Source organism: Pelodiscus sinensis, chromosome 19, assembly GCF_049634645.1.
Source record: "Pelodiscus sinensis isolate JC-2024 chromosome 19, ASM4963464v1, whole genome shotgun sequence".
Taxonomy (NCBI): Eukaryota; Metazoa; Chordata; order Testudines; family Trionychidae; genus Pelodiscus; species Pelodiscus sinensis.
The window spans coordinates 22731221-22744218 of NC_134729.1; the positions used below are offsets into that span (position 1 = coordinate 22731221).

The 12998-nt window shown below is 59.5% G+C and overlaps 1 protein-coding gene across 2 annotated transcripts in view; it reads right to left on the bottom strand.

The window, feature by feature from the left end:
* SEMA6B (semaphorin 6B) overlaps window positions 1-12414 on the bottom strand; it is a 90064-nt gene extending 77650 nt beyond the window's left edge. The window contains exon 1 of one of the 2 annotated variants that reach the window (XM_075903047.1): window positions 11837-12414. The gene's annotated coding sequence lies outside the window, so the exon portion shown is untranslated. Of the gene's footprint in view, window positions 1-6024; window positions 6589-11836 lie in introns of those variants that run through there. The other variant, XM_075903049.1, reaches the window with a different exon arrangement.
* Between the last annotated feature and the right edge of the window lie 584 nt (window positions 12415-12998).

A 12998-nucleotide genomic window follows, 5' to 3' on the forward strand; every position in this document is an offset into this window, starting at 1 on the left:
AGTGGGGAGAGCTGGGGAGCAGAGCATTCTGGGATAGCACCTTGCATAGGGATTAAGGGGCAGCTCCCAGTGCCTGGAGAGGAGAATACACCCCTGGGATGGGAATGCAGGGAGCATCTAGGCAGTGCCGGGGGACCGGGAGGGGCCGGTTTGACTGCGGGGTCAGGGAATCAGTTACCCCCGTCCCTCTGAATTTAGAACGTCCCGCTGGGAGAAACCCGCCTGCAGGGAGAGGGAAAGGGAGAGCTGGCAGGGCTGCCCCGTCACGGACTCCAGCTCCCCATGGCTCCTCCGGCAGCCGCCAAACTCCCACCCTGATCTACCAGGGAGCGAGTCAAACCGCCTCTCAGCCAGCCGGCTTCTCCATCCGCAACCCTCAATGGTGGCTCTAGCAGGGAGCGGCCCATTTGTCCTCTATGCTCCCAAGTGGCTTTGGTGTGTCCCTGACACGCCCACGAAGACCTCTAAACTCCAGTCCCTTGGGCCGCCCCAGCCAACGAGCCCACGCTCACAGCTCCCGAGAACGACCGGCCGCGACCAGCTTCCAACGGGCTTGTGGCAGGACAAAGGCTCGAGGCCAGGAGGGTGAGTGCGCCCAAGTGTGTGCAGGCATCACGGGAAATGTAGGTGTCATTAGGGAACACCTAGTCCCCGAGCTAGAGAAGAGCCGATTCCCTCTTGCTCCCCCAACCCCATCCTCTGCCGAACGGCAGCCGGAGCGGGATGGCTCGGCTCGGTCATGGCTACACTCCCAGAAGCTGTAGGAGCAAAGGGTTCCAGGTCTGTGAGCAACTCCCAAAGGCACAGGCTGTGCCGTGGCACTGTGGGAGCGGGGCAGGGGGGTCTAGTGGTTACTCCTGAGGGTGGGAGTGTTTTTGTGGCTCGGTGGCCAGGAGCAGGCTGGCCAGCTTTGCGAGCAGGATTTCTAATAACCCCAGGCTCTCAGCCTCCCAAATCGCTTTCTTAACACTTTCTAATTTACTGGCACTTTATCTCGACGTCCTGCAGCAGAGAGATGATGAATGGGGCTGATGATAAAAAAGAGTTATGTTCCCACTGCTTGGAACTGGCGTGGGATTTGCTGATTCCCCCTACGCGGCCGGGCTGCTGGGGCTATCGACGCCAATCCCCCGCCCTGAAGGGCATGTCCTGCCTCTTCGGCCTCTGACTGCATCCCACTCAGTAAGGCCCTGCCCAGGGAGATCATCTCCGGGAGCGAGGCGATGCTGAAGAGGAACCAGCAGGGGGCGCCGCCGAGGGCAGGTGCTCCCTGCCCAAATTGGAATGGCTCTTCCTGGATTTGGATCCCAGCGGGGGATTTCCCTATGGGCAATAAGCCAAGGCCATGACACTCAGAGGGAGAAGACTGGAGGCTGTGGGGGATGGGAAAGATCGGGGCAAGCTGAGAACCAAACTTGGAGATTTTTATGGAACGTTGCCAAAACAATTCCCCACCCCTCGCCCCCATTTTTGGCATCACCTTTCAGTCAGGGAAGGACTGGGCATCAAGAGCCTGAGCTCCTGGGATGCGTGGCTTTGCCACTCCGTGCCTCAGTTTCCCCACCTATCCCGCGGGACTACGGAGACCCACCAGCCATTGTAACACGCTCTGAGCGTGTCCCCCTCAGTCCTGAGCTCATTCAAATGCCGCCGTCTGACTCGGAGTTTGACGACTGCCCATCATACTTAAGGAACCATTCGCTGCCCAGTTCCCCTTGGGAATATCAGTGGGACTTGGGCAACTAACTCCCCGATGCCCTTGTGAAATCCCACTCTAAAGCCCCTGGAGATGGAGCCCCATTCGCCCCACCCCCAGGTGCAAACGCTGCTGAACAGAGGCAGAGAGGAAGCGACGTTTGGAGAAGCCACGTTCCCGTCTCTGTGTAAGGAGCCTGCCCACAGCCACTAGTTCACTGCCAGGCTACGGAGTCTGGGCACATCCCATCCTCCATTCCCAGGTGTGTGGGAAGGGGGCCTGGATACAGAGAGCCCTGCAAATCTACAGACATCCGCATCCGCTCGTTTTTGCGTAGATGGATACAAACTTTGTATCTGCACAGGGCTCTATGGACACGGCTTCCCAGCTGAATGATTTTCTAGCTGCGTTATGAAGACAGCGAAAGGACAAAGGAACCAGGGAAACCGAGGGAGGCAGATTGACATCCAAGCCCGACAAGCTCTGCGCTCCTCGAGGTCTGCAGCTCAGGCAGCAGTGCCAGGAGCGACCCCCTCCTGGCACAGCTGCCCAGACTCAACTCGAGGAAACGGCCGTGTCACAGCTGGGCCGAGTTCACCACTATCGGCCGGCAAGAATCCACGATGGTGCACGACACTGGAGGAGCCACAGCGCATCACAATGCTGGCTCGGCTGCCTCAGTCTGTGCCCAGGGCTCCAGGCTGCAGAGTGAACACGACCCGAAGGGGTCCCACTGGCTGGAATGCCGCCTACCCTGGGCAGCATCACCCCAGGCCCAGCCGATCTCCACCCGCCCTCTCCCCCCCGGCCTATAGGCACTGACGTCATCACGGTTCCCACCATCAGCCATCTCCTCGGGCCTTGCCCATCCTCCACATGAGCCTCTGGGCTGCACAAGCCGAGCCTCTGGGAGCCAGGCCCTGCTGCTCGGGCTGCGGAGTGTGCAGCGGGCTGGCAAGGCAGAGCTGGAGCTGCGCTCAGGCCACCTTTCCGAAGAAAACCCTAAGCTAGGGTTGCCAGGTGTCCGGTTTTCACCAGCACAGTCCGGTATTTGTGGCCCCTGTCTGGTAAAAAAACCCAGAAAATACTGGACATGTAAAATGTTTTTCTCGGACGGAAGGCGGGCGTGGGGATTTAAAGGCACAGTAACCTTTTTTGGGTTTTTTTCTCAATAACTTTGGACCCCTGTTTTTTGGGGGGGTTTTCCTCAACCAATTTTTTTCCTGCCATGTTCGGGATTTTTTGTGAAAGTATCCGGCAACCCTAGGCTAAGCCCGTCTGGCAGCAGCATCTCGGAGACGCTCGTGCAGCCGCTGGGGAGGGAAACACCCGGCTTGGGTCTGTGGAGCCTTAGCCAGGCACGGAGGCTGGCTGCAATCGGGAACCACTTTGCACACAGAGGCTAAGAAAGCATCCTGCCAGGTGAGCACCACAACCTCCGCCCCAGCTCCAACCATCATCTCGTGCTCAAGAGATGCCCAATATGTCAGGGCAACCCCACCCCTGTGCACGGAGCCTGCCCAGCCCCCTTGTGCTTCTGGGACAGGCGGCCTGGGCATTGTACTCCCCTGGGAATCTTTATCAGCTCCCACCGCTGGCACCAGCTCTCCAGCAAACGGGAGTCGCATCAGCCTCCCTTCAGCAGACAAAGGCTCCACCACGTTCTCAGGGGCCGGTAGAGACAGGCAGGAAGAGACAAGGGGGTTTTGTTTTGCCTTTTTAATTTTACAAAATTGTAATTAAATTGGGAGTGAAATCCTGTTAGCTCAATCCAGCCCCGCTGGGAATTCCCTCTGCTTCAAACAAGCTTCTTTCTCCCGCTCCCTTTAGTAAGAGATGCAAAGTTGTATTAACTGTTTGCTCCGATGCCAACAAACACAGTGTCTGCAAAGTTAGGGCTCGAGGCAAAAGCCCAATGACATTCTCAGCAGAAGCAGCATGGCCTAGTGAAAAGAGCACTAAGGGCGCCTGCTGGAAACCTGGGTTCTATCCCTGGCTTTGCCACGGAGCTGCTGGGAGACCTTCAGCAAGTCAGTCCCCCTCTTTGTGTGTCTGTTTCCCACCCTCCCATGGTGTGTACTTAGGGACAGGGAGTGGCCCTTGGCATGTGCAGCGCCTAGCATACTGGGCTGGCTCTCAGCGCTACGTGCCGTAATTCAATTCCTTTCTCGGCTCTGCTACTGACGGGGCTGATCCCCCTGCCGGGGAATGAAGATCATGAGATTCAAGAGCACCCGGAGCTCTGGGTCGCCCGCCTCTTAGCATTAATTCGTGCCAACAAGGGTTTGTGGGCATCAGGGTTTTCTGATCTCTAGCTACTGGGGACGGAGATAAGACTGAATGTGCATGGGGAGGGGGCACTGGATTATCTCCCAGGGAGTTTAAGCTGTGAAGCAACAACCACTGGCCGCCCTCAAAGGTGGGGTAACGGGCTGAACGGACCTGGAGCCTGATCCGGTCTGCTAATGCTTACAACTGAGAAGCTCCGCCCTCTGACAAGCACCCAACTCCGTGTGTGTGTGTGTGTGTGTGTGTGTGTGTGTAGCAAGGCGCTCCACTAAACACACAGGCTGGATGCTGCCCCCTCACTCATGCCCCTAATTCCCGGAGCAGCACCACGGAGCTCAGAGGCATTGCTTCCGGGCTACGCTCCTACATGGTGGAGAAAAACGTGCCCCCATCTGGCTCCGTCTCACCGTACACTTCTGCCTTTCCTTGTCCGTCCTTAGCTTCTTCAAAGCAAACCAAATCAACGGAGGAAATTAAAGGACAAAAACTCCACCCGCGCTCTCCAGGCAGGAGAGGAACGAGTTAAACATCCTCGCTCAGCCAGGCAGTGCCTCTGTCGGCTTTTGGATTCCTGCATTTCTTTACTAGTGTTTATGTTGATGACTTCATGCCGTATGCTATAGAAGAGGCAGGAGACGCAGTCTGACTACACTGAGGCTACAGGGACGAGAGTTACTTTTTCCTTGCCAAGCATCGGAGAGTTGCAGTTATTAGCAGCATGTGCAGAACTCCGGGCCACCGTGTGCTCGGTGCTGCACGTGCCCAGAGCGAGAGCCAGGACTTACAATCAGATAATACAAAGGGTCAGAGAAAGGAAGGCACACGGTTTTCATTTTATAGAAGGGGCCAGAGAGATGAAGGGGGCAAATCTGGGTCCCAGTGAAGTCAGGGACAAGATAGGGATGTTAAATTTCGATTAATTGAATAGTCGATGCAAATTGCATCGACTCTTGGATTAGTCGATAAGGGCGCCTCCACCTCTGAAGGGTAGAAACAGCCCCAGGGCTGTTGCGACACTTCAAAAGGCGAAAGCACTGTGGGGAGCACAGGGCCAGAGGGGCAGCCCCCCACTGGCCCCGAGCTCCCCACGGCGTGTCAAAGCGGCAGTGCCCCATGGAGCCCAGGGTCAGAGGGAGAGTCTGCAGTTGATCCCGGGTTCCACGTGGTGTTGCCGCTTTGAAATGCCGTGTGCAGCTTGGGGACACCCCACCTGGCCCGGTGCTGCACATCGTGTTTCAAAGCGACAGCGCCACGTGGAGCCCAGGGTCTGGCCCCAAGCTCCACATGGAGCTGCCACTTTGAAGCACCCCCTCCTTTCTCCCCCCGCCTTGCTGCTTCTTTCTGATCGAGACAGCAAGGGGGGTACAAATGACTAGTCATTCACATCCCTAGGGCAAAATCCCCATTGCCTTCAATGAGCACAGAATTCCACCTCCAGTGACTTGCCTGCTGTTGGGGGCGGAAGGGGGAGCGGACCCCAGTCTCCTGAGTACAGTACAATGCCTCGTCCATTAGCCCATCCTTCCTCTCTCAGCCACAATTTCATGAGCTTAAATGTGTGTGAGTGTTTGCACTCCCTGCCCCTGCTATTTTAGAGACATAAGCCTGTAACCTATTTAGGTTCCTAACTCTCCTAGGAGCTTGGCCTTAAGAGACATTTTCTCCCTGATTTCTAACCTTGTTACCATCCACACCATGGCCCTAGATGCACAGCTGCTCCATCAGCGAGCACATCGGTTTGCTCGTGCAGAGAACTGCATGCGTAAAGTGCACGTGCAAACAGCAGAGGTTGGTTTCAAAATCTGCCTCAAAGTAGACTCTGAAAAATGACTAGAAGATCTACTGCGGGAGAAAAATCCGGCCCTGGCCTGGCCAAGACACTCGCTGACCTATTTCAGTCCTTCTCCCCTGTCTAGCTACAGGCACCCGCAGCAAGCGATTGCAAAATCAAATTTTATACACACGCCGCCAGGATCGTTAATTACACCAACCGCAAGGCTATCTGATAGCACGAAGCCAAGTACCATCAGAGGACTTACCACTAAGACAGCAATTCTTCATTCGCTCTTCGGCAGCCAAGGCAAAGCTGGCTCCTGCCACTGGAGCTCTTGCGAGTCTCCTCTGGGCAGCACCTCCGCGGCTGGCGTAAATGGATGTGGCTCCTTTCCCAGCAACGGGGCCTCATCGATCAGTAGTTTTCTTTCAGGCTCGGATTCAGGGCAGCCGGTAAGCCTGCGCATCACTTTAGGGAGGTGGCAGACTCTCCGTCGCTCGCAGCTTTTCCCGTCCAGTCCTGTGTGGCTTTCCCAAAGACAAACTCTTGCTCAGCCCACGGTCACGGGCTGCGACCCAGAGAGGAATCGACAGGCAACTGGCCGGGTGTGAATGCAGGAGGCTAGGACTAGATCCACATGATGGTCCCTTGTGGGCTGAAAAAAATCTATACTCTCCCGTTGATTTCTATCTGCTGGGAATTCCACGCTGTCCTGATGAGGGGCCTTAGATCATGCATGACGCCCTCCGCCATCCCAGCACAACCGTTGGGTCATTCCCATCAGCTAAACATTCACAACTAGTCCTCCCCTTACACTGGATTGCAGCAGGCGTGGCCTTTCTCCCCACCCCCCACCCCCCCTCCAGCCAGGAGAGCATCTGTCTGCCATCACTAGGGGTGTGCACGGATCCTGCCCCACGAAGAAAGCACAAGACACCTCCTTCCCCCCTTTCCTGCCTATCAGCCCAGCACGAGCAAGGGGGAGTTCAGCCCTGATTCTGCACTGCCTGCCTGCGGGAGGCGTAAGGTCTGAGCCTGGCTGGTTTCCTTGCTCAGGGTTTGGATTCGTTAATTTCCCATTGAGTAGCAGAACAGCAGGGCAGAACAAAACCATCTTTACAAGGGGCTCCCTGGCTGACAGGGATCTGGACCCCAGGCAGTGTGGGTGTGGGAGCACAGGAGAATCTTCCCTGTGAGGCTGGCTCCTAGGAGCAGCCCTTCCTCCCCCAAATTGACCTGGTCCCTTGAGTGAGGCCCCGGCTCCCAGGATCGGGCCCTGCTCCCAGGATCAGGCCCTGCTCCTGACCAGAGAGCTGGGGGGTTGAGCCCAGCGCCATTCTTTGTGCAACGCACCCACGGGTGCCCGGGAGGTGCACGATGAGCAGTCAATGCAGCGGTGCCGTTTCAAACCACGTTCCCTTCGGTTCTCCCCTCTTTGCTTCGGGGCGTGGGAGGCAGCATTCGCACGTCTCCTGGCTGTGTGCCCCCCAGCACCGGCGGCCACTTCGCAGCTACGCCCAAGCAGATGCCCCGGGGGCAATGGGACTGTAGGCACCCCATCGCTGCTGGGAACTGAAAACCTCCCCCCTCCGGCTCATTCAGGCAGAGCAAGCCACAGATTGGCAATTGATAGAGGAGACAGACACATGCTAGAGGAGCCCAAGGGACAGGTCTCGGGATGCAGGAGACCGATCACAGGGGCACACGGGGGGGAGACCGAGGCGGACCAGAGGAGCACGTGCGGGGAGGGTGGATGCGTATCACAAAATGCCACAGCAGGAACGCTGGGAAGTTTCTTGGGTTTCTCTGGGAAACCAGCCCCCTCTGTGGAAGGAAAGCCTCCGCCTCGGATCCCCAGGCTCCTTCTCCAAGCAGATCGTGTTTGGCCGAGAAACCTGCCAACTCTCGCAACGCCGCATATTAAAGAGCCCCTCCCCCCCCGGCGCCCATTCTGCGCACCATTCACACGCACACAAAGGCCGGAGCCACGGAAGGAACAAAGGGGGCAAATAATAGGATGGTGGGGAGAGCGCGTTGATATTTCATGAAGAAAAACGTTCCCCATGCTAGCGGCCTTCAGTGACCTCAAATACCTCCGCTCCCTAGGCAAGCCCGGCCGGCCTGGATTGTCCGAGCCACCTCTAGAGGGCGACAGAGTCCACTGGGTGTTTGCTCAGGGTGGCGGGTTTCACGGTAATAAAGGGTCCCATGCTGCCAGGTTCAAGGTCACATGGTCTTTCCTTGAACCCTCCCTCCCCTCCCCACAAAGGACCAGCAGCCCCGGGGGGAAGGGGGAAGCAGGAGGCACAGGATGCTCACTAGTGACCCCTGGGCGCTGCCAATGGCCCGCAGGGGAGTTCAGTTCCCCCACCCAATGGTAGGAAACCGAGTTCGAGACTGACCCCGGCCAGCCTGCTCCGAGGCCAAAGTCCCCACTTAGTCTGGCTCAGAAGCCGGGTCCATCAGCAAGCGGAGCTGGGCCTAGGTTGGAATGGGGCACACCAGGCTGAGTTCCTGCCAAGCAGCCGGCTTCCCTCTGGCCAGAGGGGGTGAGAAACGTGTTGGAAGTGCCATGAAAAGCACACGCGCATGGTGACCTTTCCAAACAGCAGGGAAAGCTTCAGGGATAGAACAGCCCAGGCAGCCGGGCTGCAAACGCTCCTGCGAAGGGTCAGTCCAAAGGGAGGCGGGTTAGCAACTCCGCAGCGGCCAGATCTCCAAAAGCAACTCCCTCTGAACGCAGGCGAGAGCCTGGTAAGAGAACGGCACGAAGCCAATCGGCTCTAGCCAAGGCGGGTTCTGCCGTGCGGGTGGCTACGGCACCCAAGCCTGGTAGCCATCTGCTCAGCGGGGAGTTGGTCCCCTCAGCGTGCCGAGCCAGGGCAAAGTTTCCCAGCTGCCTCCCGTAATATGCTGCCTTTGCAGGGGCAGGGAAGGAGAGTCCAAGCCCCCCCAGTGCTCCCCACTCCCATAGCGCCCCAACGAATATCTCCCCCACCCATAATACTTCCCGATTGCCTCCTCTATTTCCTCCTTTCCATAATATCCCATCCCCCCTTCTTGATTATGTTCTCCCACTCGGCAACCCCAACTTCACTCTTAGAGGTAGCCTTCCCTGCAGCATTGCTACCCCCGGCACAGCCACTCCTCCCCCCCGCCCGGCACAGCCCTCTAGCCCGTGAGGCACCACCTCCTGGATCTCACCTGCTTGCTCCGAAAGAATCCAGATCCGCAGGTAAAACAACTTGGAAGCCTCCAGGGCTCTGACCAGTGATCCCTGGGCTTGGCTTATTTCTAGGAAATAGCAGCCCACCAACCAGAGTGTGTGTGTGGGGGGGGGGGGGGGGGTGATTCGGGGTCAGACTGTGGGCCAGCATCCCTCTACAGAAGAGGACAAGTGTCTACAGGCAGATCCACATCTCAGCCACACGGCTCTGCCTCGCTCCCGAAAGGGGCCGCCTGCCCGCCCCACGCCTCGCACGCCTACGGAAGGGCCCGATCCTGCGGGTAGCTGAGCACCCTCGCTGATTTCAATGGGGAGCCACGCACGCTCTGCAGCTAGCAGGACTGGGCCCCTCATTCTCAAACACAACCCTGCTGGATTTCAAATTAAAAGCACAAAGAGGGGGGGAAAAAACAACAAAGACACCAATATTCTCAAGTGTCCCCCGCCCAGGGACAGGGGAAAGCCCACGTTTATACTTTAAAGGGATAGCGCCATCAGCTTCGGGGCTGCCGGGTGGTTGAAAATCTGCCCCTTAAAGCGTCACGTAGTCCATGTCCTAAATATCGGTTTAAAAATACCAGGAGATGGGGAGAATGGGGCTGAGAGGTGGGAGAGAGATTGACATGGTGCACGTGTTCTTACCACAAACAATATCCAATATGATCATTTAATATAACAATTTAATAGGATCATTCCAGTGACATCTAGGTTTTGGATTCCCACATTCTCCTTGCAGCTGGGCAGCAACCAACGCCACGGGACAGGCACCAGAGGTGAAATGGACAATGGGGTATGATGATTCAGGGGGCAGGTGAATGCTCTCTACTACCAGCCAGCTCCTCTGAGGAGCACCCAGTGCACTCCAGGCCCACCGGCAGGAGGAAAAGTTGGGCCCAGAAAGTGAAATTGACCACAGGCTGGCTCTGGAGGGGAGACCTTGGAAAGGGAGAAAGCCCTGCACAAAAAGCCAGGCCTTGTCTGCTCCTTTCCTAGCCTCTCTGAGATCAGAAAAGTTTTGTTCTTATGGAATTTTGACCCGGACGCTGTCCTTCCCAAACACTGTTATTCACTGTAAGCCAATGCAATGTGGAAAAGTGCCCCCTGAAGAGCTATTAGCGGCTGGGTAAAAGGAAGCAGCGTGAGCTAGGGGAGAGCCCAAGGGGTGATGTTCCTGAAACCTCTTTGCTGTGTGACCTTGGGCAGGTCTCTCCGTGCCTCAGTTTCCCCGCCTGCCCTTGTCCAGTTAGTCCCTGCGCCTGTGAGTGCAGTTTCTCTCTGCACGGCCCAAGAAGGCCCTGATCACAGCAGACACTTCAAAGTGCTATCATTACACACACAGCCCCATTCTACCCCACTGAGGCGCAGAGAAGGGACGTGAGCTGGTCACCGTCATGCAGCGAAAACGACGACAGAGCTAGGGACAGAACCTGGCTCTCCTGCTTCCCCATCCAGGGCGCCACAGAGAGCCAGGGGGCCACACTGCCTCCCGGCACGCTCAGGGCCATACAGGATGCTGGAGAAGACCCGAAGTGCTAATAAACCCGCACAGAAACGAGCGCTCAACCTCCTTTGCTCCGCTCCCTTCGACACCTCTGCGTCAGTGGGCTCAGGGCACTGGCACGGCCCCCGGCGCAGGATGGCCCGCTCCACCTCCCCATCCCCACGCCAGCCCCTCTTGCTCTCTGGAGCCCTGGAGCCTCCGACGGGCGGGGGGAAGCACTGACAGGCCCTGCTGCGGCCGTGCCCGAGCGGCGCCACATCCAGGGCTGCGTCTCTCTCGATCCCCCCTCACGTCGGCGCGAAGAGGCGGTGTGTGCTGTCGGGCAGGGGGAGAGGGCGCCTAGCCCTGTCCTCCGCCACACGCCAGGCAGGGCTCAGGGCCCTGTCCCCACCCCCACCTGCCACGGCAACTGGCCCCAATCAAAGCCGCCCTCCCCGCCAGGTCGGTAAGCAGGAGGGGGCTGGACACTAGCACAGACCTCAGGCCAAGGGAAAACCCGCCAGGAGGACCTCGGTGGGCCCAATCCTGCGGGAACACCTTAGTCTCTCGGTGTCCTTGCCCGGCCCTCGGCAGCACCAGGCTCCCCTTGCTGAACCTCCACCCTCTGCCCCAACATCAGGGCCCGTCCCCCTGGTTTAAAACCCTGGCGGGTTACTCCATTGGTGCCAACAGCCCTGCCGTCTGGCAGCCCATCTTCCCTGCAGCTGCAGGGGTCCAGGGCCACCCAGCAACCGGCGGCAGAGGGGGCGCCCACAGGGGAGGGGAACCGCCCCCCCCCGACGGCGGGCAGGGGCACCCTCAGCAGGGGCAGCAAACCTCAGGGCTGGGCGAGCGGGTCCCCGCCCCACCCCGTCTCTAGGCCCTGAAGCCCTCTCCCTCCCACAGCTCCTCGCGCCCGGTTCCCAGCCCGGCTCTGCCCCCCGGGCTGCACCCAAGGGAAAGGCAGGTCCCGCCCCCCCCAGCCGGTTACCGAGGGGCTTGCGCCCTCCCCCGCCTGGCCCCCACCCCAGCCAGCCCCTGCGCAGCTCCAGCGGGGGGGGGGGGGGCAGCTCCTGCCTCCCTTTGTAACAGACCCCCCCGCGGTAAATGCCACCTCTAGGGGGCGGGGGGGGGGGGGAAGCCAGTGACCCTTCAAGGTTCCCGTCTGCATCGGAGCCGGTAACAAAAGCTCGCTGCAGCCGGCGCGGGCTCGCCCCCCCGGGCTCGGATGGGGAAGGCAGGGGCTGCTCGCACAAAGACGCGGTGCAAATCCACCCCCCCCCGCCTCCCGCTGCAGCCCCCCCCGCCCGCAAAGTTTGCAGGGCTCCGCCGGGAGCAGCCCCCCAGCCGCGCCCCGCCGCGCGCCCCTACCTTCCTGCCGGCGGCTCCCGGGAGCTGGGCTGGGGCTGTCTGCGGCGCGCGGCTCCGGGCGGCTCCGTCCTTTAAGGGGCGGCGCGGCGCCCCCTGCCCCGCACACCTGTCCCTGCCGCGCACCCGCCTGGCATCCTGCGCGCGGCCAGCGGGGGGGGGGGGCGCGGCTCGCGCCCCAGGAGCCGGGCTCAGAGACACCCCCCACGGGGGGAGCCCGGCCAGACCCCCCCTTCCTCCGGGGCAGCCCGCAGCTCCGCCCCTGCGCTGGGCGCGACCCCCGGCCCGCTGTCCTCCGAGCTGCCGGCCCCAGCGCCCCCCGCCCGCAGCGCCGGGCCAGGCGGGGCGGGAGCCGCTGCTGCAGGGGCAGAAAGGGGCTCCCGCGGGGGAGGGAAGCGAGTCCTGCTGCCCCCACCCCTCCCTGCTGCCTTTGTCAGCCTGCGCCTCGGCCCCGGCTTGGGGGGGTCGGGGGGGGGGGAGCGGGTCTCTTCCCCCTCTCTCCCAGCGCTGTCTCTAGCTGGCTCCGTCTCCTGCGTTATCAGGAGCGCACACATTGCCTGCCTGCATCTCCAGCCTGCACCCAGCCCGGCGGGCTCCAAGCAAGAGCAGGGCTGGATTCGGAGCTGCTGGCAGGAGCCGGATCGCGTGGGGGCAGAGGCGGCTCGGAGGGCGAGGGTTTTAGGCCGGGGACGGCTCTTTTCTAGCAAAGGGGTGGGTTGATTTCAGTCCCGCGGCCAGGTCTCCACTTCCCAGCGTCCTTGGCTTGAGGCACTGCCCAGCTCCGTGCCTCAGTTTCCCCTCCTGCCGGATGAGAGGAAGGCTTGCTTCCCCCAGGACTGTCAGCTGTTGGGGGCAGGTGCTGTCTCTGGCTCCCTGCTCAATGGGGACACAATCAAAGTCCTAGGTATTGCTCCTGTGTCTTTGCAGCATCCAGGACACAGGCACTGTGGCTTCACTGAAGCTAGTCATTGATGAAGATTTGAGTGGTGATATTATTTGATTTATGATTCCTACTGGAGTAGCTCCAAGAAGTCCTGGCCAAGGGGCTGGTAGGGGCTGTACAAACACACAGTACAAGCCTTTTCTTGCCCCCAAAGAGTTTACAGCCTTAGACAAGACAAAGAAACCTGCAATCCCCCTAATTACGGGCTGGGCCATGATTTCT